At 41.9% G+C, this 25,186-nt stretch overlaps 1 long non-coding RNA gene across 1 annotated transcript; it reads left to right on the forward strand.

The window, feature by feature from the left end:
• Nucleotides 1-665: 665 nt before the first annotated feature.
• LOC125689196 (uncharacterized) lies at nucleotides 666-17,663 on the forward strand. The gene is made up of 4 exons (XR_007375112.1): nucleotides 666-746; nucleotides 9,308-9,582; nucleotides 15,551-15,600; nucleotides 15,833-17,663. It is a non-coding gene; the product is annotated as an uncharacterized LOC125689196 (long non-coding RNA).
• The last annotated feature ends 7,523 nt before the right edge of the window (nucleotides 17,664-25,186 follow it).

Here is a 25,186-nt window from a genome sequence, read left to right on the forward strand (position 1 = left end):
TTTTCAAGGCTCGTCACTTCTCTTTGCAATTAAGACATTCTACTCAGATCTCTGTTAGCTCCTGGAAGCATGGGTAGATTTCCTGAAGTATAAAGGTTCTACTACTGTTGTACATTTTCCACTTCATGGATATAACACAAAAGCTAGAATGCCATTGAAATGTAGACCCACATTAAACACCCTGAAGAGCCCAAGCATTCCCACTCCCTGTAAGTCTCATTTAGGAATCCACTAGATACAAAAGACCTGATATGAAGTTAGCATTCTCTGATAGCAAAATGCTGAGCTACCTGAACATATTCTTTTGGAATGCAGTGTTTCCTTCAGGATAGGGGAGAGGAATGTTTCTTTTGCTGAGAACCAAATAACTCCCTGGAAAGCCAGATGTCTCAAAGGTGCCTGCAGTGTCCTTTAGACCTTCTGATTTTTAACTGAATATGGTTTAAGACAAATTAATACAGTGAACATGATCTCCAGATCAGGCAGGAACATGGAAAACATGAACTAATTCTGAATATTTCAATGCTCAGTGTAGTGGAAATGCTACATCGTGATCTGAAACAGTGATGGAGCACCTAGTGGGAAGGCAGAACCAACCCAGAGGAGCTCAGGTGCATGCAATATACCTGAGTGACCAGAAGGGGTGTAGCCAGGATCCACACCTTCCCAGACCTCATTTAAGGGTTGGCAGTGGTAGTAAGGGCATCTGTTGCTAGAGTTCCCTGCTTATCTGAGACCTTCTAAAGGTAAGCAGCTTTTTTCCTTCATTTCTGTATTTATGGCTGCTGTATTTGGGCTTATTCTCATTTGCTGTAGCTAAAGACATTGTTACTCTGCTATTATCATCCCATTATATCATTACACTCAGCAACCTTTCCAGTCTGTTTTCAAATCACATCTGTAACAGAAGAGTAACAATCCATTTTCAGTCATCAAGTAATAGATCATAAGTGTGTTCCAAATCCCCCATGAAAGAGTGTTATATTTGATACAGACTCTAGTGAGAGCTACAGAGATAATTCAGTTTTCTTATTAATGCTACGAGATTTGGAAAAAAATTAAAAATTAAAATAAATAAAACAAAATCACTCACCTTCTGTTTACAATACTGTCAAGCTGTCAGTAGTGCACCAACCACCGGTTTTGACTAAGCCCATAAAAAGTACTCTGCAGACCAAGATGTCATTTCATCTGGGTGATGGAGCAAGTTACCAGCTCCAGAGCCAGGGTCATTCTCTAGGGGTGAACTAATACAGGGTTGACTGCATCAAAATAGTTTGTCAAAACCCATGTAAATCACCTCAAAGCTGTTCCTGATACTTCCAGAGGTTCAGAATAGAAGACAACTTGCTTCATACCTAGGTTATCTACAAGACTGCAGAAGACAGAAACAAACAAACAAAAAAAACTAGTGGTGGGCACATTTCAGCCCTTCTGTTGACTTGTTAGTACAAATATGATCATATTTATTTAACTAGTTCTCTCTGTTGCATGACAGCTTTGGCAGTGTTATCAGATAATATTTTCTTGCAAGAATGTCCAAGCTTTGTGTTTCATAAATTCGAGGATCCTGGAAATATCTCTATGCAACCAACAGAAGAACTGCTTTGGCATCTTGTATAAACTGGAAGAAAACAAAAATTAACATAATGAAAATAATTAAAGTGTCCCAATAAGAGCTGCAGCTGGCTCTCCTAAAATATCTGAAAAAGTCAAGTAAGGCCTGTCTCATACTGGCTTCCTCTCAGACTGCTTCCTTGTCACTTCTATAGATCCTTACATTATGTAGATGATTCTGTTCCGGACTCTCAGACTTCTGTACCATACTTCTCTCTATCTTTGTACACACTTCTATCTCTAAAGAAGACCTTCAGCAATTCTAAAGGAGTTACTTTCAGTTGTGCTTACAATAAGCAGAACAAAATTAAATCAGATATTAAAAACTAACAGCTCTTATTTTTCTCTTTTGCTTCAGTGCCAGGAAATACAATTCAATAAAACTAAGAGTAATAAAAAAGGAACTCTATGGTAGAGTTAGGAAATCAATCAAAGAGATTATTATGCATCAATGTGTCTGGGCCAAATGTTTTTAATTTTGTATTTAATTACCAAGTAGTGGGCAATCTAATATACCTTTTAACATCTACAGTGTCTACGAATCTCTATGTCTTAACTATTTCCAAAAATGTCCCAATGAAGGGATTCTGGAAGATTATATTTCTTTTAAGTCATTCTTACTGATGGTGGTTGTAGAACAGTTGATGTTATTAAGTAATAATTAGTAATTACCCAACTCAATTCAGAATGACCCCCCAGAATAGTCATAAAAGTTTTGCTGCTATACCTGAAATAGATACTGCTTTAATGTACAAGCATTGCATAGGCATGAATAGAAGGGCTCCTCTAACTGTCTCCAAGTCCTAGCAATAGACAGGCTGACAGACAGACATATCAGTCAGTCCATTGACAGAATGATGAAATATGTTCTCTTCTTACTTCAGAAATAATGGGCGATAAGCGGCCCGCAGAAGGTTCAGAGGTCAGGTCTGACTTGGGGAATCACTTAAAATACCAGGCCTCCCTTGTCATAGGATCACAGGAAAATTCAGAGTGGCATAACTCCGGGAGGTCTCTAACCCAGCCGTGTGCTCAAGGTAGGAGTAGCGTTGAGGTCAGAGCAGGCTGCCCAATCTGATCTTGAAAACTCCCAAGGACAGAAACTGCACAGCCTCTCTGGGCAACTTCTTTTCCTGCCTGACTCCCTGAAGGGTGAAAAGGCTTCTCCTTAAATCCAACCTGAATCACTTCTATTTCAACTTATGCCTGATGTTTCTCATTCTCCCATCATGCACCTGGCTCCATCTTCTTTCTCCCCAAAACTGTTCTGCAGAAAGCCCCTCAACCTCATAAGGCAAGTATTTCAGCTCTGGTCATGACCTTCCACTGAAATTTCTTCAGATTACTAATCTCTTTTATTGTACTGGAGTACCCAAAACTGCACGCAGTATTTTGGATGCAGGCTACTGAGTAGGAGTGGTTGCTTCACTCATTCTGTTGGCTGTGCTTCTGCCTCTGGCCTTCTCTACTGTGTTTGGGCAGAAATGGCAGAGAGAATGGTCCATACTCTGCTCACACTTAAATTAGCCACTAATTTTATCCTGGTAGACTTGAGAGCATAAGAGAGCATCAGACTAAATAGCCTTCAGCTTCAGTACTTGGGTTTTGTTTGCTCTCATGGGCTGAGGAGGGGGACAACAGAGGGATGTAGAAGCCTGTTTTAAAAATATGTAAAATATGTCAAACCACAGAAAAAATACATTTTTTTAAAATAAATTAAAAATTAAAAATAAATTAAAAATAAAAACTAACCACTAAACTTCAAAGGATGAAAGTAGGCGAAACAGCAATTTATCTGATCCATACAGCTAAATCCATGAAGAGGCTGCTGGGCAGGCGCTTTCTCCCTGTGAGCACCAAAGTCCGTAGTGTTCGCAGCCGGAATCTTTAACTTCATTTCAGTTTTCATACATCCATATGGCCAGTGCACCTGATAAGATGCATGAAATTTCTGGCACTTAAAGGAACCGCATCACTCTCCTTGACTGTGCTGCTCTGAAGGGCCCATACGTTCCCTTGCAAGGGGTCCCATTTCCAGATGCACTGCAGAGTTCTTTGTCATGATGGAGCTGTATCCACAGTTGCACTGGGAAAGTGATAAGGAAATACAGGCTTATAGTGAAATAGTGGCTTTATGAAGTCATTGAGAGTCAAAGGAAAATACTTCGTTATTCCTTCATTAAGCTGAACTGCCTGTTTAGATATATGATTTCTCCCTTACATGCTTTGTACCTATGGTCATGGTTCTGACTGTGAAACGTGCACCAGCTGCAGGTCAGCTGCCACAGTGTCCTGGAAGCATGGTAGGATAGATGCCATCAGCTTGTATGATGCTGGCAGCAGCATGACTGCGCTCAGGATCTGGAGCAGTGACACATTCAAATTCATAAGATAACAGCATTCAAGTTACAAACATGCCGAAGCATTGGCTGGGATGGACCTGGGAAGACTAATCATTTCTGGTAATGTATCATATTCTTTCCATCTGCAACAAGCTTTTATTGCCATTTCAGCAAAGTTTGGTTTATTTCATTTCCAGTGTTTTTTCTTCTCCATGATGCTTTCTGCTCTTCAGGGGTCTGACTAATGGTAGAAGTGCTACAACACTTTCCGCTGTCTTACGCTGTGTATTTGCAGCCAAGTGATGTCAATCCAAAAGGTTTACATAAGTATAATAAGCATCCAAAATTCTGCACTGGACCTCTATCCATTATTTGTTGATTATTACTATGAAGATCATTTCTGGGGACCCAGTTCTGCAAACAGTTATGAGCATGAGCAGCTTTCTCCGATTTATTGACTCATGGTCATTTGCAGGATAAGAATATGGAATATTTGTTTTCTATTCAATAAATTTCCCTCTTAAGCGCAGGAGTTATATCTTCATGGCTCCAGTAAAAGACTTTGGTCATTCAAGATTAATGTCTTGAACTCTTCTCATTGTTGAGAATCCACTCTCGAACAAGGAGACAACAAGCACAATGAAGAGAAGTCAGAGCAAGAGTTTAGCTAGTCTTTAACCTGTCTAATTGTTGCAGTTTACACCAAACCATGAAATGATCATGCCTTTCCCCAGGTACAACCCACTGAGATTTGTGCTGCAGACTGGTCTCAAGGAGCTGGGCTGGGCTTCAGTTAGGCAAGCCCATGAGGAGAGGTGCTGCCCACCAGCACTTTTGGTGCATGTGGTCTTCGTGGGCACCCAGACAGGTGGAGCTGGACTAAAGGGAGCTCTGAGCAGCTGTGTGGTTGAGGCTTGGTCCTCAGCACCAACTCACTTCAGAGATCTGCTCCAACTGCACCACACTGCTTGTGGGTGCAGGCAAAGATGTGGCCTTCCTCAAAACCCACCTTGGTGATGAAGCCCAGAATTTTGAAAATACCTGAATATTCTTCAGGATAACTGCAAAAAGCAAAAGGGAAACAAGGAAACGGTAACTAAAAAATAATTCTGCACAGGGAGAGAAATAGTTAGGAAAATCTGATTTGGATAAAGGCAGCACAGCCCTCAACTTTTACCCACTTTCAAGCTGAACTTTCACACAGTTTAGAGAAAAGCCTTTGCTTCATCTTCCTCTAATCTCCTCCAAATCTTGAGTATTCTGTTCAGTTTTGGGCCCCTCAGTACAGGAAAGACGTTGAGGCCATGGAGGATGTCCAGAGAAGGGCAGCAAAACTGGTGAGGGGTCTGGAGCACAGGTCTTATGAGGAGCAGCTGAGGGAACTGGGATTGTTCAGTCTGGAGAAGAGGAGGCTCAGGGGAGACCTCATTGCACTCTGCAACCTCCTGGAGGGAGGCTGGGGTGAAGAGGGGTTTGGCCTCTTCTCCCAGGCGACAAACAGAATCTGGGGAAAAGGCTGCAAGTTGTATCAGAAGAGATTTAGGTTAGACATGAGGAGAAACTTTCTCTCAGAGAGTGGTCAGGCACTGGAATGATCTGCCCAGAGAAGTCATGGAGTCGCCATCCCTGGCAGTGTTCAAGAGGCGTCTGGATGGAGGAGCTACGAGATATGGTTTAGTAGCTTGTGGTAGCAGTGATAATGAGAATATGGTTGGACTAGATGATCTTACAGGTAGTTTCCAACCTTGTGATTCTATGACTCTGTGAAAACCCTCTCCATCTCTGGCAGCCTCCTCTGGCTCCTCATTGTGCTGCTATTTGCAGAACCTCTTGCGGCATCCCTGGGCAAGTCCACAGCATTTGAGAGGGTATTTCTGATCCACTTTGAGACCTTAGAGCTGCTCAGTGTTCCTGAGGTGATCCACCTTGGCTAGGGGCCCCCTACTTGATAAGAAAACAATAGAAATAATTGGACCACAGAAATGAAGGGTGAAGCCTTACTATACTGAAGTTAGTAGGAGGTTTTCCTTCACCTTTGGCTGGACAAGATTTTTCATGAGTGCTACTTGCCTTTAGCATCAACATGAGGGAGCAGTGTGCAGCTACAAAACTTCCAATTGGTTGCAAAACTGAACTCAGAAAGAAGAGTTCAGGGCCTGGTCCTTATCCAGGCCTAGAGCAATGCCAACCATGTGGTGAATGTGGCTGGGGCACCTTGCCCTCAGACCCTTTCCCAACTTGGAGAGAGCTCAGGCTGCAGGTTGGGAACTGTGAACTTACATGGGCACACCCCCTCAGCAGCTGCTTGAGATCGCTGCAAAGCCAAAGCTGGTTTCTCTTCAGTCCATTTTTTGTTGCTTGGATATCAGAGCCTGATGATCCAAAATGAATGACTAGGGGTGTGAGGGGGTGGCCAAGCACAAAGAGCCCTGTGTTTGTTTTGAGATCACACATTTTGAGCAAAGCTAATAGCTTGTGATGTGCCATCTGATGTGCCAGTGTTGGGCACAAGGGATCCCTGCTTCTGGGAATGTCAGACATTTGATGCATCTCTGAAAGCCCATCACATAGGGAATGGATTTAGTACGTCTTGTAAGATAAAGAAAATCAAAAGAGTCCTGAAATTGTGCATGGTAGCATCCCAAGTGCATGAGGAGCACAGCTGGGAATTTGGAAACCTGCACTACAGAGAACAGCATTTGACATGGCTTTGTTGCATTTAGGATAATTGAGCCTGTACTTACCAACAGCCCTGTGTGTGATACTCAGGGATATCACAGTGTTCTCAACCTACTCCCTTCACTGGGCTATGGAGAGGGCACCATCAACACCTCAGAAATCCCCTCTTGTCAGAAGATAACTTCTGAGGTAGAGATGTTTTAAAAATAACACCAAGGGCAACAAATGCATGAAAGCTAAAGGACAAATGGGAGGACAACTGCCGATTTCACACTTCTCTTTTTACTTTAGAATCCAAATGCTGTAAGGTTTGTTTTCAGTTTCAGAGTTCAATTACTGTTTTTTTTTTTTTTTTTTCCTTGACTGAGGAGGAATGATGAAAAACAAGAATTTAGTAATAATGTTCTACATCTGTTTGGCAAACAGTTTCTCGTTCTTGCTTTTAGTGTGTTCAACAGCTCTACGTCTCTGCTGATCTGAGAATATTTAGTGAGCGGCAAGGGTGAAATATATTGACTTCTCAATGGCTACATTAAAATTGCAATGAGAAAAACAGAAAAGAGGGAAACTTCAAAGTTTTAATTCTTGTATGGCTTGGCACGTTCCTCTTTGTTTATTATCTGTACTGGTGTAGTGCCTGCATCAGGGAGCAGTAGCCTGCTGTGCTTTGGAAAATGTGTAACAAAAGTATCCTGCCCGTGGACCTGCCAAGCAAAGTCAGAGAGACTGCAGGGAGCATAAAATTCATAGAATTCAAGTGACACACAACCAGGAGAAAGATAAGCTTTAGGTCAAGTCTGCGGAGGAGAGAGTGGGATCTTTGTTTCTAGATGACAAAGCTGTAAGAGATGGCATGCAGTGGAAGCTGTTTTCAACACTGATTTCCTTTATCACATTAAACAATAACTTTTGTTCTCAACATCTTTTTCTACTCTGGTGGTGGTTTCCTTTTGGAAGCAAATTGCTCAGCTGGTGTACAATCCAAGGGCCCATTTCTCATATGAACATTGCACACACAGAAGGGCCGGGTGGGAGAGGTTCCTCCAGCCCCACAGGAACTGTCAGAATCTGACATTCTTTTCTGACCAGAAAAGAAGAAATGTTGAAGCCCTGGAAAAAAAAAGAAATTATGCACAGCAAATCCAAAGGAAATGAACATTTCAGACTGGGTGACCAGATTCTTTATTTTCCAAACGTTTATTTTGATTTTGACCTTTTTAAAATGTTTCCAAATTTTTTTTTTTTCCTCAAATAACTTCCCAAACCTTTCAAACGGAAATGCCATTATAAATGTTAGCAAGTAAATCCTTGGCATGCTGGAGTGGCCAAATATTCCAGCTATACCCAGACTTCCTTTTATTTTGCACTGTGATGCTACAAGGGTGTGGGAATTTTGTGCACCAACATCAGTGGCACATGGGAGTGGACAAAGTGGTGGGGATTCTACCCATGGCATGGTGCTGGGGCCAGGCTGCTGCTAGCTGCTCCTGTAGGGGCCCTGAGTACCTGCACTCACTACTGAACTGTCTCCCACTCCATACAGAAGGTACGTGCAAGTGAGGTTTTGACTTAAAGCCATATGTACTTGTCTGTACGTGTCAGCTGAGACAGCTGGAATAGTTATGGTTCTCAGTAGTCTCATTTCATGCCTGGCCTATCCCAGTTTGCTTCTGGCCAGACCAATCCTTCTTAAAAGACTGGTATTGCCTCCTGTCCCTTTCAGCCATGTCCCAGATACTCACTTGGTGAGGAGATGGGTGCTCTCTGCAAGCTCTGCTCATGTTGACTGGCTACTTTATAACGTGAGAAAAAACTGGCAAGAGAGCATGGACCTCTCCATGCATGGAAAGGACCTTAGTTCTTGGGGAAAAGCAGATATCTAATGGATTTTATACGTATGAAAGATTTTTGGAGCTCATCACACGATAGAGCTACTTGGCTTTAGGACTGTATCTTAAACTGACATGTAAAACTAACAAATTTGAATTTTATTGACTTGCCTATCAGAAACAATGATTCTCTAGCTCTTCCTCTCTGGAGCACAACTCATGACAGCCAGAAGACTCTCATGTGAATTACACCACATTATAAGCACTTTCCAGGCATCTCACCTCCGGGTTCCCAAAACGTTTCTCCTCTAAATCCTCCCAAGCCAGACTCCCTTGCTCAGTGGTTTTGGCTGCTATGGGGAATTTATGGCTTTAATTTTGATGGAGCCTGAGTTGTGCCATCAATCAAATGATTTTTTTTTTTTTTTTTTTTTTTTTTTTTTTTTTTCTTCCCTCACACACACAAAAGGAAAAAGTTTAGTTTGATGGGATAGCATGTTAAATCGGGAAAGTTTTGTGACTGGTGAAGCAAGGACAGCCCACCCAATCTTTATCACAATATTCTGCCCTTCTGAAAAGATGAGGACAGTAATGGCAGAATGTATCCCATGAAGAGCTACTGGCTCAGAGGTGTTTATAGTAATAATAATCTTGATTACAGACATGTCAATGCCAGAGGGACTAAGCCTATCTCTTCTAGTTAATGGGAAAAATTCAAATCAGCTGAAGGAAGATGAGACCTAACAGTAATCAGCAATTTTGTAGCTCGTTATCTTTTTTTTTTTTTTTTTTTTTTTTAAATCATAAGACTGTATTCCTCATAACTATTTCTGCATTCAGGAAATATCGTCCCTGTTCTTCTGCCAGTAGAAAATGCAGATCTTTCTGTTCTTCCTACTCCTGTGCTACAAGAAACAGGACACTGATGAATGTGAAACCTTCAAGCAAAGCTTTTGCCTGTTCAGAGAATGGTCAACTTCCTCTGAGTTGCTCCAAGCAACTGGAGAGCGAGCAGGAGCCTTGGAGAAATGACAAGACAGGACATGAAGGCTTAAAAAGTTCTGTAGCTAGTCAATCTGAGCACTACTTCCTGCGTTTCCTGCTCCCTAGTAGTGGTAAGTCCTTGTGCACCATTGCTACCTCTACTGTAGAAGCCTGAGTTTGGACACACTGGTGAGTAGTTGGTGACTGGGATGGTCACTGGGTGAACAATTCCATGCCCTCAGGGTGCCTTCATTGGTCATGTCAGGCATCTTTGATGACCTGAAGCTCTGGGTCTGCTTGGAAGGGGAGAAGATAAATACTGCCCTTGCAGCACACGGGGAATCAGATGGGCATTTCTAGCCCAGTTTCACAGCTGGGACATTTTTTTTTTTTTTTTTTTTTTTTTTTACTCTCCACCTTGCTCCCAGCCTTCACAGGGCAGAAAGGGGAACACAAAGAAAGAGGCAGATATTCCTCAGACTTTGAAAGGTGCAGGACAGTAGGGATCAGTAGCTGTCCTAAGGCCTTCCTCAATACCTTCTTCAGGCATTCCCTAAGGCACGTCCTGACTCATCCTTCTAATTTGTGCAGGATATTCTTGGAATGTGTGTGACAGAGTATAACATATTTTCATGCTGGCTATACATAAGTTGTCGCTCACACACACACATATATATATATATATATATATGTTGTTAATTATTTAACTTATCCTCCTTTAATTCTCTATTACTCATGTCCTGTCTGTCCAGCACCAAAAACTAGTAGTCTTCCAACATCAAGGGGTTTCTGATTTGTAAAGATATTTACTGTATCTAGTTTACCTTCAAGCAAAGGCCCAGAAGTTTATCAGATGGCTAGACAGACAGGAGATGCAGTCCTCATGCTTGTAACTTATTCCATCTGCCTAATCTCTATGGGTATATATATATGTATATATTATTTATTTACTGAGTATGTGTTGTTGAGGAAGGTTTATCTAGAAGATAAGTAATGAAAATTATCAGAGAACCCCAGTGAAGTAGAAAGACCCCTGAAAAGAACTATTAGTTCTAAGAAGGGACCCAAATGGTAGCAGAGGCCATGAAATTAAGAAAATTATTATCTTGTTCTAACGCAGAAGCAACATTCGATTCCCTAGCCTCTTCCATGGTGTCTGAACTCATACATGCAGATGTCCAGCTGTTTGTTTGCTTCATGCCTTTCAAGAATCATATTTAAAGATCAAAAATACTTACCATTTTCATGTATCAAATGTTGTTTGGAAAACTGACAAAAAGTAATGAGCTCTGAGTCCACAGAGAAGGAAGGTATCTGTAAGGAAGTGAAAGCCAAATTAATTTCTCCTTCAGAATGTGATTATATATAGCAGGGAGGGGTCCTGCTCGATTCTGGGCTGTTTTTGACCACACGTAATCATGACAACCTTCTTCACTGCTTTTGAACTGCTCTTGTAACATCTTTAGGCATTTTTCTGTTCTTCTAGTTTACATCTAATGGTCAACAATTTGAGGTCACATCTGTAAATACAATGCCAGAAAGCAATAAACCACTCAAGGATTCAGAGATCTGGTCCCACTGCATTTTCTTCTAATTGTTTTGTCCAAACATCAATGGAATAAGCTGGTTGTGACAGTGTGCCTTATTGCTATTCATGAGGAGCTGCTCTGCTTGCTGTGTGTTACTGGCCCTGAAGTGTCTAAAGACAGGAGGAACAGAACAGCTCTCAGTTACAAGAGGACAGAGTCCCAGAAAGGGGGCATAAAACTCCAAAATCTCTATGTGAAGTTTTCCCAAGAACTGTATTTCTTTTTCTTTTCTCGAGATTTCATCTACAAGATTTTAGGTACTTCTGGTGCACTTCAAGGTGAAAACACATCCCAAAGTACCAAAATTGCCAGCAGACCAGAAAACTTGCATGTCAGACAGCATAGGTCTGAATATATAACTGCTTGCTCTTCTGCAAGAGGGTGAACCACTAAGAGGACTTCTTGGTTAGAGGCAGTGCAAAAGGCATTGCAGGAGATGATGGCAGTTAAGCTACTGCCCAGTCCTCAGCATGCAGCAAGTCAGAATCATTCACAGCTACTTACTGCGAAGCTGATTCTTGGCATGAGCTGCCAAGTAAAAGAACTGGCTTGATTAATGGAAATCTTCCTTCCTAGCCATTAAATGCAGGAGTTCATTGCTGGCTTTGGGAGATAGCCTTTCAAGGACCAGCAAGAGTTTGCCTGTATTTGGAAGAGATGATCCAGTATATGTGTTACCTGTTGGCACGATAATGTGAACAGGAAGAATTTTGCAGTGGACATAGCAGAAGGAAGCAGCATGGTGATAACTGATGTAGTAATTGGATTTCTGCAAATGCAGTCCGAAGTATGGAAGGTAAGCTGTTAGAATTACCCTGGAAAGCTGTTTAAGCTGTTATTCATTCAGAGAAGTGCATCATTGTACTAGGCCAGTTCATGCTCTTTTTTACACTGCAAAACTTTCATGCCAGGATTTAGTTCTTACGGAATCTTAATACCTTGAAAGAGCACTCTGAGTTTGCATAGTGAGGCTGTCTGAGCCTTACAACGATCTTGTTGCAACTTGTTGACTCAAACAACTAGGCAGAATGGAACTTGCATTAATGACTGTCAGTTAGCCTTAATAAGTATCTTCGAATGAAAGAATGGAGCCTTAACACAAGTTGGAAGCTGTAAGATCTATGGAACATCACTTCACAAGGGCAGAGTGATTGACTGTTTATGTTCCTCTCATGGCTACTCACAGCAGATAAACATCAGAAAAGGGAAGAGGGGGTGCATAATCACCAAAGATCCTCATCAGATACTCTCAAATCTAGACACAAGTGGAGTGCCAACTCAAAGGGATGTTTTGGACCAACCAGACTATATAGGAATGAACTCTTATACAAAGGCATGTTTGTCTTTGTTGACCCACCATCCATAGATCCCAGACTTGAGACAGTGCTGGCTTCAGGCAGTGTCTCTGCCTCTGTTTCTCTCTCTTCTCTTTTCTCTAGGTTTTGTTCCACTTACTCTTCTTCAAGTAAGCATTGTCTAAATTTCCTTTAAAGTGGCTGCTAATTGCTGAAAAATATTTTTGCCTCAAAGTAGTTGGTTAGTTGTTAGAAGTCTCAATAAACTGCCTTGTATTGATCCTCTGGGTCACTGTCTGACCCTGCTGCTTTGGCGATCCCTGTAGAGTAGGGACTGCCCTGTTCAGAGGGATTCCTAAGATTCACCTTACTGACAACCCACTGAGTGGGATGAAACAGAGGCCATGAATGCTCGATCAGGCCTTAAAGTGTCAGTTTAATTTAATTTAGGTCTCAGACTAAAGCTAGGTAGGACATGCTGAACTCATTGTGTCTTTGATGTCTGAAAAACAATTATTTGCCATTTTTGCTGCTTATGATTTCCATGTGCAGTTCTGCACAAGACAATTAGAGCAATGTCCTCCAAGGTCCACCATTTTGTCTATTTAAGGTACTTGCTGTAGCTTCTGTATATATTGCTTATCTATGATAAATGTAAACAAGGTGGAAACCAGGTGTCCTTGAAAACCCTGTGCCCATATACAGACAAAATGAGCATGGGGACACCTCCCCAAATGATCACTGAAGGAAGTGGAGACAATCACAGAAGTTTCAAATATGTTCGTGTAACCTTGTAACCACAGTAATCTCATGAATATGAGATGGGTGTGCCCTGTGTATTAGATAGGCATGTATTGAGAACTTCTGGATTTTAAGTAGCAGATAGTGTGATGAGTTGGATACACTCAACTTGTGGAAATTACCCACCCTATGCTCTGCACAGAAATAAAGCAACATCTCCTCTCTAAACACTTTTTCAATGTGTTCTAGGAGATTTTGAATCTGACAACATCTTGTGACTTAGGTAAGGTAAAACCCTTTATCTCAGAGTATTCTTAGCTGCCAGGTATGGAGGGAGAAGTTCTGCAGTGACAAAACCTGTGTGGATTTCTGGGATAGTGGGGGAAACTGGCAGTTGGACTGGCTAGACCCTATACAGGGTATTAGAGACTGGGATGCATGTGTGAATTCCCACTGTAACTTGAGGATGTTGGAGGTATGGGTGAGAACCAGAGTTGAGGGGCCAGAGGGCCAGTGTGTACACATGTGCCATTCACTCACTGTTGTAACATCTGCGTCCATTACAGTATGCTTTCTAGGATTCTTGTTCCCTAGGAGCAACACACTAGTCCCCACACTGAAGTGACAGACTACAGAGGATCATTTTTACAAGAACCAGAGAGGGAAATCTCCTTGCATGTGAACCATCTGGTGCGCAAGCACTGCGCAGAGGACATACTTTATTGCAGTCTATGCAGGCTGTGGTAAACAGAAATACCCAGATCTTGGTAAAATACACTGCTTCTTACAAACAGATGGAATAATGGGGAAGTCTTATCCTTGGTAATTGATCAAGATGTTTAACGAGATTTTATATGTGAAAACATCAGAAATTGGCAGCTGTAATGTCAGTGAAAAACATTTACAAAAGGACTTATGAATATGATTTTAATCCCATATAAAATTGTGGTGAGAAAAAGGAAATTTCTGTTGGAGTCTCTCCACAGCAAACCTTTCATTTTGGTTGATAAAAATCTTCCCTGAATAGCTTCTGGTTTCATTACGTTTTACAACTATGTGGAAAGGCATAGCAGGACAACCAAGCACTGTGCTTGGTCCAGGTAGTCTTTCACATGAAAGGAGAACAGGAAATTAACACTGAGGAAAAAAATACATATCTTGATATTAATTGGATTTTCCTGATCCTTATAAATGTTCCACCATCATGGAGGAGGAGGAGGTGACAAGTGAGCTATTCCTCCACTGGCACACTGCTACATTTCACAAGCAAGACCTAGCCCCTCTAATGGAACAGAAATTGTGAGGGATAGCTTCTGTCTTGATTTTATTTCTTTCCTTTGGGGGGATAGTAGTGTGTGACTGAAGTTTCGATTGAGTTTTTGCAAAGCTAATGCAGAACTACATATAGCTAGGAGAAGGTTTCAGAAATTTAGCTTTCAGTTCTGTCCTCCTTAATTGGGAAATTGGATTTCCAGGGTAACATCTACACCACAGACTGCAGAAAGCATGGATAAGTCTGTCTTGAACTAGGTGATCAAAGTACAAGAAATAGTAAAGCCATTGCAGCACGAAGTTCCCCACACACTGCTTTGCAGATGCCTGGCTTGGGTGGAGTGAAGCCAGCAGCAACATCTCTCAGTGTCTCTATGGGCTTTGGGGTAAACACGCTCCATATCAGTTCCTTCAGCTTCTTCCCCATTGTCCACCTTCTGCTTTTTGGAAGAGATTGATTTTTTTTTGTGACTGATATAAAATATGTTTATATATTCACTAGTATGTGAATATAATAGTACTCCTTTCTGTGCAAAGCTCGCTGTGGATCTTACACTGGAGTCTGAGGTCCCAGAAAGTGTCATAATTACAAGATACAAGGACACAGCAGTCAAATTCCTTACTGCTAGGACTACTCCTACAACCATGTAGACAAACTTTTCACCTTATGTTTTTTTTTTTTAATATGAGAAGAAAACTCTGAGGAGATCAGACTGGAAATGGCAGTGATCTTTTGAATTATTAATTAAATTTTGTTCCAAGGGCACCAGAAAAAGAGTATCAGCAGTTGTACATGCTGACATGTACAACAATTTGGAATTATGCACATTTTTATATAGATACTCACTTTGATCACAGCATGCTATCAAGGAATTTCACACTGGGATCTGACCTCTTCTACATGAGAGCTGTGTTCCTAATACTGAAACTACTTGTTAGTGGTGTTGGCTGACCTTGTAGGTGGAGCTGATGATTCTGCACATTGGTGGGTGGCAGTGCTGTCAAAAACCACGAAGTCCTGTGTAAAGTTCTTTGATTCCAGGCACCTGTTTCCCTTGGATTTATTTCTTCATCTGTTTGTGCATAGTTTCAGCTTTTCTTTATTCCTCATGTGCAGCAACTTTCCTGTGGGAAAACAGAGCAGAAAAAAAGGTCTCTTTTATAATGCCTCAGCTAACTGTGTTTGTTCTGTCCCTCTACAGCTCAGCGGTGGCCATTTTAAAGCCCTACAACAAGCTGAAGTTTATCAGGTGTAAGTACATATGGTTTCTCTTGTTACTTAAAAGCTTGTAATGGAAGTAATAGAGAGAGATGTGTAAAGCTGCATCTCAGATTTGGCCTTCTTCGTAGTACACATCTGCAGGGAGTTTTTGTTTTCTGCTATCTTCTGTTCCCACACAGCACACGCAGCATTACGACTAGTACTAGAAAGAGTACACTGTGACATGATTCACTGATAATTTATTACCCTTTGTTTTCTGCAGTTGTGTGATATCTGTTAAAACGTGCATCTGGCCAAGCACTGTTGAGCAATGGGCACTGCAAACTCCAGGCCTTCAGACACAAAAAACAGATGCTACAAAAATGAGCATGTGCCTCAGAAAAGCAGAACACAAGATCAAAGGTAACATCCATGTCCTCAATCTGTGCAACACCAGAGAAATGATGAAGTAGACCTGGGCACTTCTCCTGTTTCTAAAGTTGTAAGGAAGCAGTTTATAAAACAACTGAAGTTGCCTTTCTTCTGCCTTCAAGTCTGAAAACTGGAAGATGGAGTTGTGTGGGGCCTCTCTGAGTGCCAGGAGTGAGGCAGGAGCTGCCTAGCCACTATGTGCATCAGAACACCCATTGGCAACTCCTTGCTGGCTACTGCGGGTGAAGTCATACAACTGTCTGCAGCAAGAAGGATCTCCAGATACCAGTCCAGTTCTAGTCTGTGAACACATTTGTCTGAGGGCTGTTGTCACCAGCATGATTAAATAGGGAAAAATGGAGAGAGACAAAATATTTGTAGAAGACTAACTTGATGAAAAAGGAAAAAAGGAAAAACAAAGATCTTGATTAATGGACTTGTGTTTAGGCCAAGGGATACATACACTGAAAACAGTTATAATTCATTTCTGATCATTTCCCATTTTACAGGTTCAGGTGGAGGGGAATGTGCATGGGGATGAGAGTACAAACAGACCTTGGGGTTGTCTCCATTTCCAACATAAAAGTTTATAATTCCTTGTGTCCCTAAAGTGACTGTGGCCCAGAATGTGCAGACAACTCTGACACAGCAAAAGGTACAATGGAAGCCACTTTGCAGTCACTGGCAACACATTCAGTCATATGTGCCAGCCGCACTTTTCTTTCCCAGGCTTATCATTAGCGTGAAAAAAGGCATCTTCTCCACATCATCCCAGAAGTGATAAAAATGTGGAGCTCTGTGCTTCTCTTGGGAGAACTTTCAGCTCATATATCTATAAGAAATGATGAGCCCTTTTTCAGAGAACCTTTGCAAAGGACTTTCTTCTCTGTATGGGCCCTACTGCCTACCTGGATATTAGCTGTGATGGATAAGGTAAGTGTGAGAGTCACTGATTGCTGAAAGCAATACTATTGAAATGTTCCATAGCCAAAACTTGGCTGGATAGCAAAGAAGTGACAATCTTTGTCACAAAACTTTGGCTTGATTCACAGACATCTGCTGAATACTCTTCTTGTTGGCCAAAAAGCATAGGAGTCTGGTGTTGCAAGCTGAAAAAAAATGCCATTAGAGTTTTAATCAGAGATTTTGCATACACTTTTTCTTTTTTAAATGTTTGATCTGTTTTCCACGTAAAGAGACCATGTTGTAACTTGGACAAAAAGAGCAGATAGGCTCAGCCATATTCAAAAGTGGTTTTTGAACTTTCCATTTGTTGGGAGGACTCACTTCTTCACTCCCATGCCAGTGCCTGGGAGTCCTCTGCTGCTCAGATTAGCATAGGAGATAGTTGTATTAGCTTTATAGTGAATAGATGAGTCCTCAAAATCCTCTTCTTGCAATAGTATGTCAACAATATATTGAGAGCCTATTTTCACTAATTGATTCCAACTTTGGAAGACATACAGTCAATTTATGAAAAGAATATCTCATGGCTTTTGCTTTTAAAGAATCTGCAAGAGGCCTGGATGCCCAGAAGAACAGATGCTGAGGCTCATCAGTTGCTTGAAAGCGAGGATCCACAGCTGGCAAGCGGAGCTGTGAAAAGTTAACATATTGGAAAAAACAACACATTTTCCATGTAAAGCTGCTGTCTTAAATAGAACACGGCTGCACAAATTTTTTAAGCATTAAATATTCTTCAAACTCTATTTCATGTCCCAGACAAGAGGAAGTATACAAGTTTAACACTTGAAAGAAGGAGGAGATGGAATTGATGGCCTGTGGTCTCGCTGTAAGGAGTCCTCCATGCCGTGTCGATCACAAGTGTTGTACTGAGCATGCACTCTTCAGCATTTCACCTGGCAGGTGCAAGCCTGCCATCTGGCTGATGTGAGACCAGCTGAACCATGGCATGCTCATTTCAATGTGTTAAGCCATCTATCTCAGTTATTTTTGGTGCAGAATGTGTGTCCTAACATCCCCTTCGCACCCCCAAATTACATAAAGCTGTTCTTGTACTCTTTAGATGCCTGTCATTGCCCAGCCAATGACACTGTCAAGCTGTAGGAAATCAGTGCGTGTGGAGGATGGTTTCCATGAGGAAGAGTGCCATTGTGAGGTCCTTGATCCTTGAGGTCCCTTCCAACTTGAGTAATTCTATGATTCTATGTATACAAATGGAGGCTGTCTGACATGGCTTTGCCAGACATTGCTAGGTTATATGGGAGCCCCATCCCCAAGAGGGCCCAGGAGCAGCAGCAGTTCCTGCCCATGCAGCTGTTCCCAAACCTGCCTACGTGGTGGCTCTTGAAGCTTGAGCTGTTGCCTACTTTGGGCACAAATCCACCTGGCTTTGCCGTTCCAGCACGCACACCATCCCATTGCCAGAGGAAAGCCTCGCTCCTTTGCTGGGGCTGCCTTTAGCGTGGCTCACAGCAGCCTGCAGCCTTTCACTCTCTCCATAGATGAAAGGCCTGACAGCTCTTCAGTCTGACAGCTCATTTTCCCATGGTTTTAATGAAGCAAATAATTGTTTTGGACTACAGCAGTTAATTTTGGACTATAGAAGCAGTCAGTAATTGGACAGGCAAATAAAGGTTCTTTATATTGCTTGCCAAACTGACCCCCTTTATTGGGCACCCTCTTTTCTCCTACAGAATCTTCATTGCAACTTTCTTGTCAGCCTGCTCCCCTCTCTGGCTCCAGACTTCTCCTCACCCTCCTGCACAGGTTCACACAACTCTCCCTTCCTTTGCCTCCCCCTGCAGCTCCCCCTCACCTCTCCAGCTTCTGCTAGCTGCCATACCAGCCTGGGGCATACAGCAGCAGCAGGGTACTGCTCCCGCCATGGATCTGAAGCACCCACTGCTGCAGCAGGCAGATGCAGGTCTTTGGCATAGCTCTGCTACCTTTGACACTGCCAATGCAGCCTGATCTCTCCTCAGCATAGCTAGTGCACACGGAGCACTGTCCTACCTCTGTCATGGCCTTTCATCAGCTTCACTGTGGATAGCATAACCAGATTTGATCCATGCCTGCTTCATGGTCATTTTCCAAATGTCCTTGTGTACAGTAATGTGACTTCTTCCACTTCTCCACACAAGAATGTTATGTTGGCCACATTTGATTATGGGCCAGTAATTATCCCAGCAAGAATCCCATGGATTAGAGACACGGGCCTGAATTCCTTGCTAACAAAGGCTGCTTGTTTTTACAGAGGTGCTTCAACATGAAGACAATATCCAGCTCTTAACGCTGAGAAGTAACTTATTTCTGGATAAGCCTTACTTTTTCCTGTGTACTGTATGCTCATAGCTCCCAAGCAGACAGGAAAGTTTGGACTCAAGGAGTGGAATTTTTTGCTCCAAGAAGAGAAATGAATTTCTAAAGGCACATGACACTGGATCACACAAGCAAAGAGTAAAGCATGAATTTCTATTTTAAAAAAGTGCTATAAGAAATTGCTCTCCTAGCAACAAAGCACCTTTGTTTGCCAAATGCTGAACCTTAACAACACCAGATTTGTGCTAATTCCATCTGTTTCAGTTCAAGATGAGAGTAACTAAATGAATTAACAGCAAGCAATAGGCCAGCTTCAGGGACTTAATAAAGAGTGTAATATCATTGCCATGTAATCTGTCATCCATATAAAAAAAGTAATTACAGCAGTTGTCTCAAAGCTTCTGGATCATATGGAAGAAGCATGCAGAGGGGGAACACTGGCACAAAGTGTTAATTACATTATGTTGCTCACGTTGGACTTGATACATTTACAAACCTCAGTTCTTAGGTATTCCTCCAAAGTCTTGGCCAATGTAAACAGAAACAGGATGGCTAGATGCACAGAAGAAAAGCTTTTCTCCTCTTTGTATAATGCTTCTTAAAGTAACTTTGGATCTCTGCTGGTTGCACATGCTACATCCCAGAAAAGACTGGGATAGGCTTTCTAAAGCCTGCAGAAGAGTGCGGTGCTGGAAACAGCTTCAGCCATGGGTGCTGGGACATTGCCTACCTCAGAGGGAGCTCCATGCAGCAGAGCAAAATCTAACGAGAAGCAATTCACATTTCCTCTGGAAACTCCTTCAATCTTCTCCCTCTTTCAATTGTTAATTCCAAGTAACAGCAAGCAGCTTCCTTCTCATGCTCTGTGGCGACTCATGCTCCTTCTTAAACTGTTAAACATATTGCTCTGAAAAGAAATGAGGACAGAATGGGAAGTCACTTAGTAGTGAAAATTTTAGTACTGGCCCAGCACCCTCTAATCTAAAGCCTTGCTGCATATTCTGGTTTCTCTCTTCAAATTTCCTGCCTGCTAGATGGCTTCTGACTCACAAAGGCCTAATGAGGCACATGCTGCAAAGAGTTGAGGAGAAAGGTGCTAAGTCCAGAGATAGATACGCTGAGGACAGCAAGGGTCTCTTCCTAGAGCTGCTCTTTCCATCTGCAGATTTTTCTCCTCGTAGTAAACCCATAGCAGCATAGGCACCTTTGCTAAGAAACCTCTTGGAAACCTAGGTTGGGGCACAACACAAAGCACTTTTCCCCCAGGGTCTTCTGGCAGTGAGCCACATGGGGGCTGACAGCACTGCAACACACTCCTGGGCAGCTGTGTCAGCACTGTGCAGCCAGACAGGAGGGGCCGGCAGTCTCTGAGCACTTGCAGAGCTAGGGAAGGAAGCGCATGCCTGTGGCATCTCCAGAGGAGCAGATTTCACTGATGTTATAAATTATAACCTTATGTTTGTTATTGTTGTTTATTTCCTTTTAATACAAAGACTACAGAGTGATACTAAGCTGTAGCAGGAAATTATTATGAGCATAATAAGCCTAATTTTGCAAGTGTCAACTTGGCAGAAGCAGGTTCAAATACTTCTTCCCTCTGCCCTGTCATCCCCAGTCAAGAAGAGCTAGGAATTATTTGTAAGAAAATGTCATAGGTCAGGATATGATTTTCAAATGTTCACACATCAAATAAAGTGAAGATCTTTAATAATGCCATTGTTAAGAGGTGTCTTTTTCCATAGGAAGGCATGATTTATTTATTTGATTTATTTATTTACATTTCGAATTTACATTTAGTCATATACACGGCTGCAAATGTCAAGTTGTGTGCCTGCATGACCAAACATTGGTTGTGACAAAAGAATTGTTAAATACTTCTTACCCAGCATAAATAGACTGGCATAGTAAAATAACCCTTTTTAATTTTATCCCAGACAAAACTCAGCTTATCCATATTGCTGCCCATCATATGTACAGTAATAATTCTTAAAGTCTATTTCCAGAGAAACAAAGCAAGCAGCTGGGTATAAGGAAAATGATTCATATGTTCTCCATACAGTTAAACATGTGCTCTCTTCGCAGACCAGACAAACTCTTCCCTTTCCCCCCAGCAGGACAGGAGTGATTCACCTACCTGGTGCTCACAGCCCCCAGCAGTGTGATGTGGAGCTCTGTCACCCGGGGTGAAGCAAAATCACCACTCCTGCTATGGATAGCAGGTGGTCCCTTCTCCTGCATGGTGTGAATGCTGACGAGGGGCATAAATATCAGCAAGTATTTCTGAAGGAAGAAGGGATAGGAATAATTTTGGGGGAAATACCAATGAACTGTTAATAAGTTGTGATGCTGAATACTTGGGTCCCTCTCTGTGCGTGTTCTAAAATAAAATGGTAAAGTTCAGTGGCAGAGGGTCTATACTAAGTGTTCTTGATGATAAAAGCACCAACACGTGCCTTTTGTGGCCAAAGGCCAAACTGTTATTTGAAGACAGGTGGACAACCAAGTGTTTTTATGCAATGCTGTACTGAATTTCTGAGCTTGCTCAGCAAGACCTGGGCAGCCCTACTCTGTACAGTGTTCACCTAGTATGATTGCTCTGAATTCAACAAAGAATAACACTATTTTGGTCCTGCTCTGACACCCAAAGCTCTTCTACAGCTAGTTATACTTTCTTGCACTACTGACCTACAACCATCCCATCTCTCTAGCATTTCTTAGAGTTTAGGCACCTGAGATGACGACATGACTTGCTTGGTCTTTTCCAAATGTATTTCCTGCTTTTTTTTTCCTCACAGTTTTCCTATGTATTTTTGAAAGCTGTTTCTAAGAAGTAATTCTTTCCTGTATTTTTTCCTGCTCTGTATCATCACATACTGATTAATACCAGCCTCCACAAGCTCCCAGCTTCTGAGTCACTTTATAGTCCACATGCAAAACTCCATACCAACTCCATTAATAGAGTGTATATTACTGCCTTGTGAGGCGATTCCCAGCAGATTATAGGCAAATCTTTGCACTTCAGAGTATGAAGGCTTCATATGCATCCTTTTAATTGTACATTGTGGTACACAGCAGAGATCGTTCAAGACTGCTCGTTTTCAGCCACGTGGCATTGCTAGCATAAATTTTTCATTTAACTCCCATCTGTTTTCAAAATTGTTTTTTCTGGAAAAGTGATAGGGGTTTTAATGAAGCCTGCAAAAGGTCAAAAAACAACCTTTCTAATTGAATGCGCTCTTGGGAATTCATTTGGAAATAATAATGCTCATTTTCTGTCTCTCTGGCTGGCTGCCAGTGTCGAACCACAGAATTAGACAGCCCAGCTAAAATAAGCCAGCTTCTGTGTCAGGTCCAACCACAGTCATCTCTAAACATTTTCATTTGCTGATACCAGAAAGATAACAAAGGGAAAGGGTGCAACTGCAGTGGAATATAAACATATACTGGAGGTGGCTTAGGTGGGTATTAGAAATACCTTCCTTTTGGTGATAATCCCATGTTGTCCTTCTGCAAAGAACCACAGAGAGAAAGGAAAGGGCAAAAGGCAATTGTTTCAGAAGGAAGCTGTACAACTTACTCCCCTGTCCAGGACACACAGGGTTTGGCTTTTCTTCTAAGTGTCCTTTATGGTGCCATCTTGCAAAAAATCACTATCTGGTGGAGACGAGCATGTCAGGCTCCCAGAATTAAAATAGGTGGATGGCAAACAGTACCCAAGAACCACCATCTCCATTGCTGGTGGGCCTTAGCTGGGCAGGGGCAGAGGCACTGCTGCAGTCTGAAAAGGCAGGGGATGCCTATGGCACCACAACCAATCCATGCTGGCCAAGTCTGCCAAGATGCTATGTTAGTATCTCCCACAATTGCTTTGTTAACAGTTACTGGAAGATTGACACATCCCATGCAGTCTCTTGAAAACCATTCCTTCAGCATTTTTGGTGTGGCTCCAACCAGCAACAGCTATGGTAGCCTGTCCTTAGCACTGAGCTGAGAACTAGGCATGATGATCGCTTGTCGCCTTCTGACAAGTCCCATGACACATCCAGTCAGCCTCAGACACACCCCTGGAGGGATAGGCCTTTTGAAGTGTTGTGCTGGCAGACCAGGAAAGAAATGTCATCAAATTAGATCATTTTAGGTTGCTGCTAAACTTTTTGTTTATTTGAAAAACTTATGCATGAATGAATGAGCAAGCATCCTCATGTACCAAAATGGATTGTATAGGAATATTTGAGACTTTACATTTTCTAGGGAAAACTTATTTTTAACAAGTGAGATTGACCTGATATGCTTTCTTTCAGTTAGTTTGTTCTCATTTTTAAAAGGCCTCTTGAGAATTCTGCTAATGGAGAAAAACAGAGGGCTGTCTTAGTTTCAGCTGGGATGGAGTTGTTTTTCTTCACAGATCCATAAGATTGTAAGGCATAAATGAGTTTTTTTGTTAATTGTAGGAATACAGAGATTTAGAATACTTCTAAAGGCTGTTTTCTTGCACTGTGAACATAGATACTTGAATGTGCCCAGGAAACACCATTCTCCCAGAGTGTAGTGCAGCATTTGAAAGCCCTTAATTTAGCCAGGCACCATGTTACATGCAGGAAATCATGCTATTTGTAGCATTTGTTTTGGGGCTAATTAGTTCCCACCTTCTGCAGCTGGTGTTGACTGAGTTGTCCTAGCAGGGCTCTCACAAGGGCTCTGACAGTGCTGTGGGGCTCTGTTCAAGCAAATGTGACAGGAGGATTGTGTGAAGAAGAATTCAAAAGTGCACACGTAACCTATGACTGGGGGGAGACTGGAAATGTATTTTAGAACAAAACCTAGCTATACTTTTTCTTAATTCTATAGCTCTTCAAGTATATAGTATCTTCAAGAGACACGTCTCATAAAGTTAACCACAGGAACACAGGGCTGGAAGAGTTCTCAGTCTTGTCTGCTTCAGAACTTTGGGACCAGATCTGAAAGATGCTCGTCACATTGCTTTTCAAAGCTACTTGTAGAGGGGAGTCCATCACCTCTCCTTCCCTGAAAGCAATATTTCCCCATCCCAGAAGTCAGTCTTCCCTGATATTGATCTGAAACTTCCTTTGCTGCAAATTTCTTCTTGTCCTCCACTTTCCACTATGAAGGAAACTGGTAAAAGAGGAATGAGTTCTGCAAGCACAGACATAAAGAGGAAAATAACAGCCAGACAGGAACGTTATAGAGAAAGGTCAAACAGCTATGTGCAAACAAAATAAAACAAAACTTAAAGAGAGAGAAAATAGTACACTTTTGGTACCATCTCTCTGATTTATTAAAATAATTCCATTTGATGTCTGTTCTCTCCTTTCTTTCCATCTTGCTAATAAGTTTCACAGAAGTTTTCTCTATACTCAGATTCAAACTGCACGTAAGAGAAAGATATGGAGCAGACCTCTGGATTTTGCAGGACTGCAAAATCTGCTGAGGTGGACAGCATGACACAGATAACTGTTGCTTGCACATGGTTAGATATCCACATGTGAGTGGTTCCACTTGGACAGTTTTGATTGGGTTAGCGTAAGAAAATTGGACTAGAGAATGACAAGAACTCAAGCTTCTCCATTATTCTCCAGGAGAATTATCCCTTCAGTGGAAGAAGATAGATTAGTCTGAGGCAGTTGGGTCTTGATAACATCATGCTGATGGCTTTTATCATTTCACTGTTTAAAGCTATTTTAATTGTTTTGTTAACAGCCTAGGCACCATGGACATCATGCTGATGCCTAACTTATTTAAAGAGCACAGGAATATCTGTTGTCTTTTGATTAAGGGGTCTGAGTGCTCTGTGGCTAAAACCACAGATGCTGGTGAAGCACCTGTCAAAAGGGCAGGAGGGGACAGAGTGATGCATGCACCACAAAACTAATGAAAAACAGATCCTGGCTGCTTCATCACTTCA

The sequence above is a fragment of the Lagopus muta genome, chromosome 2 (assembly GCF_023343835.1).
Source record: "Lagopus muta isolate bLagMut1 chromosome 2, bLagMut1 primary, whole genome shotgun sequence".
Lineage (NCBI taxonomy): Eukaryota > Metazoa > Chordata > Aves > Galliformes > Phasianidae > Lagopus > Lagopus muta.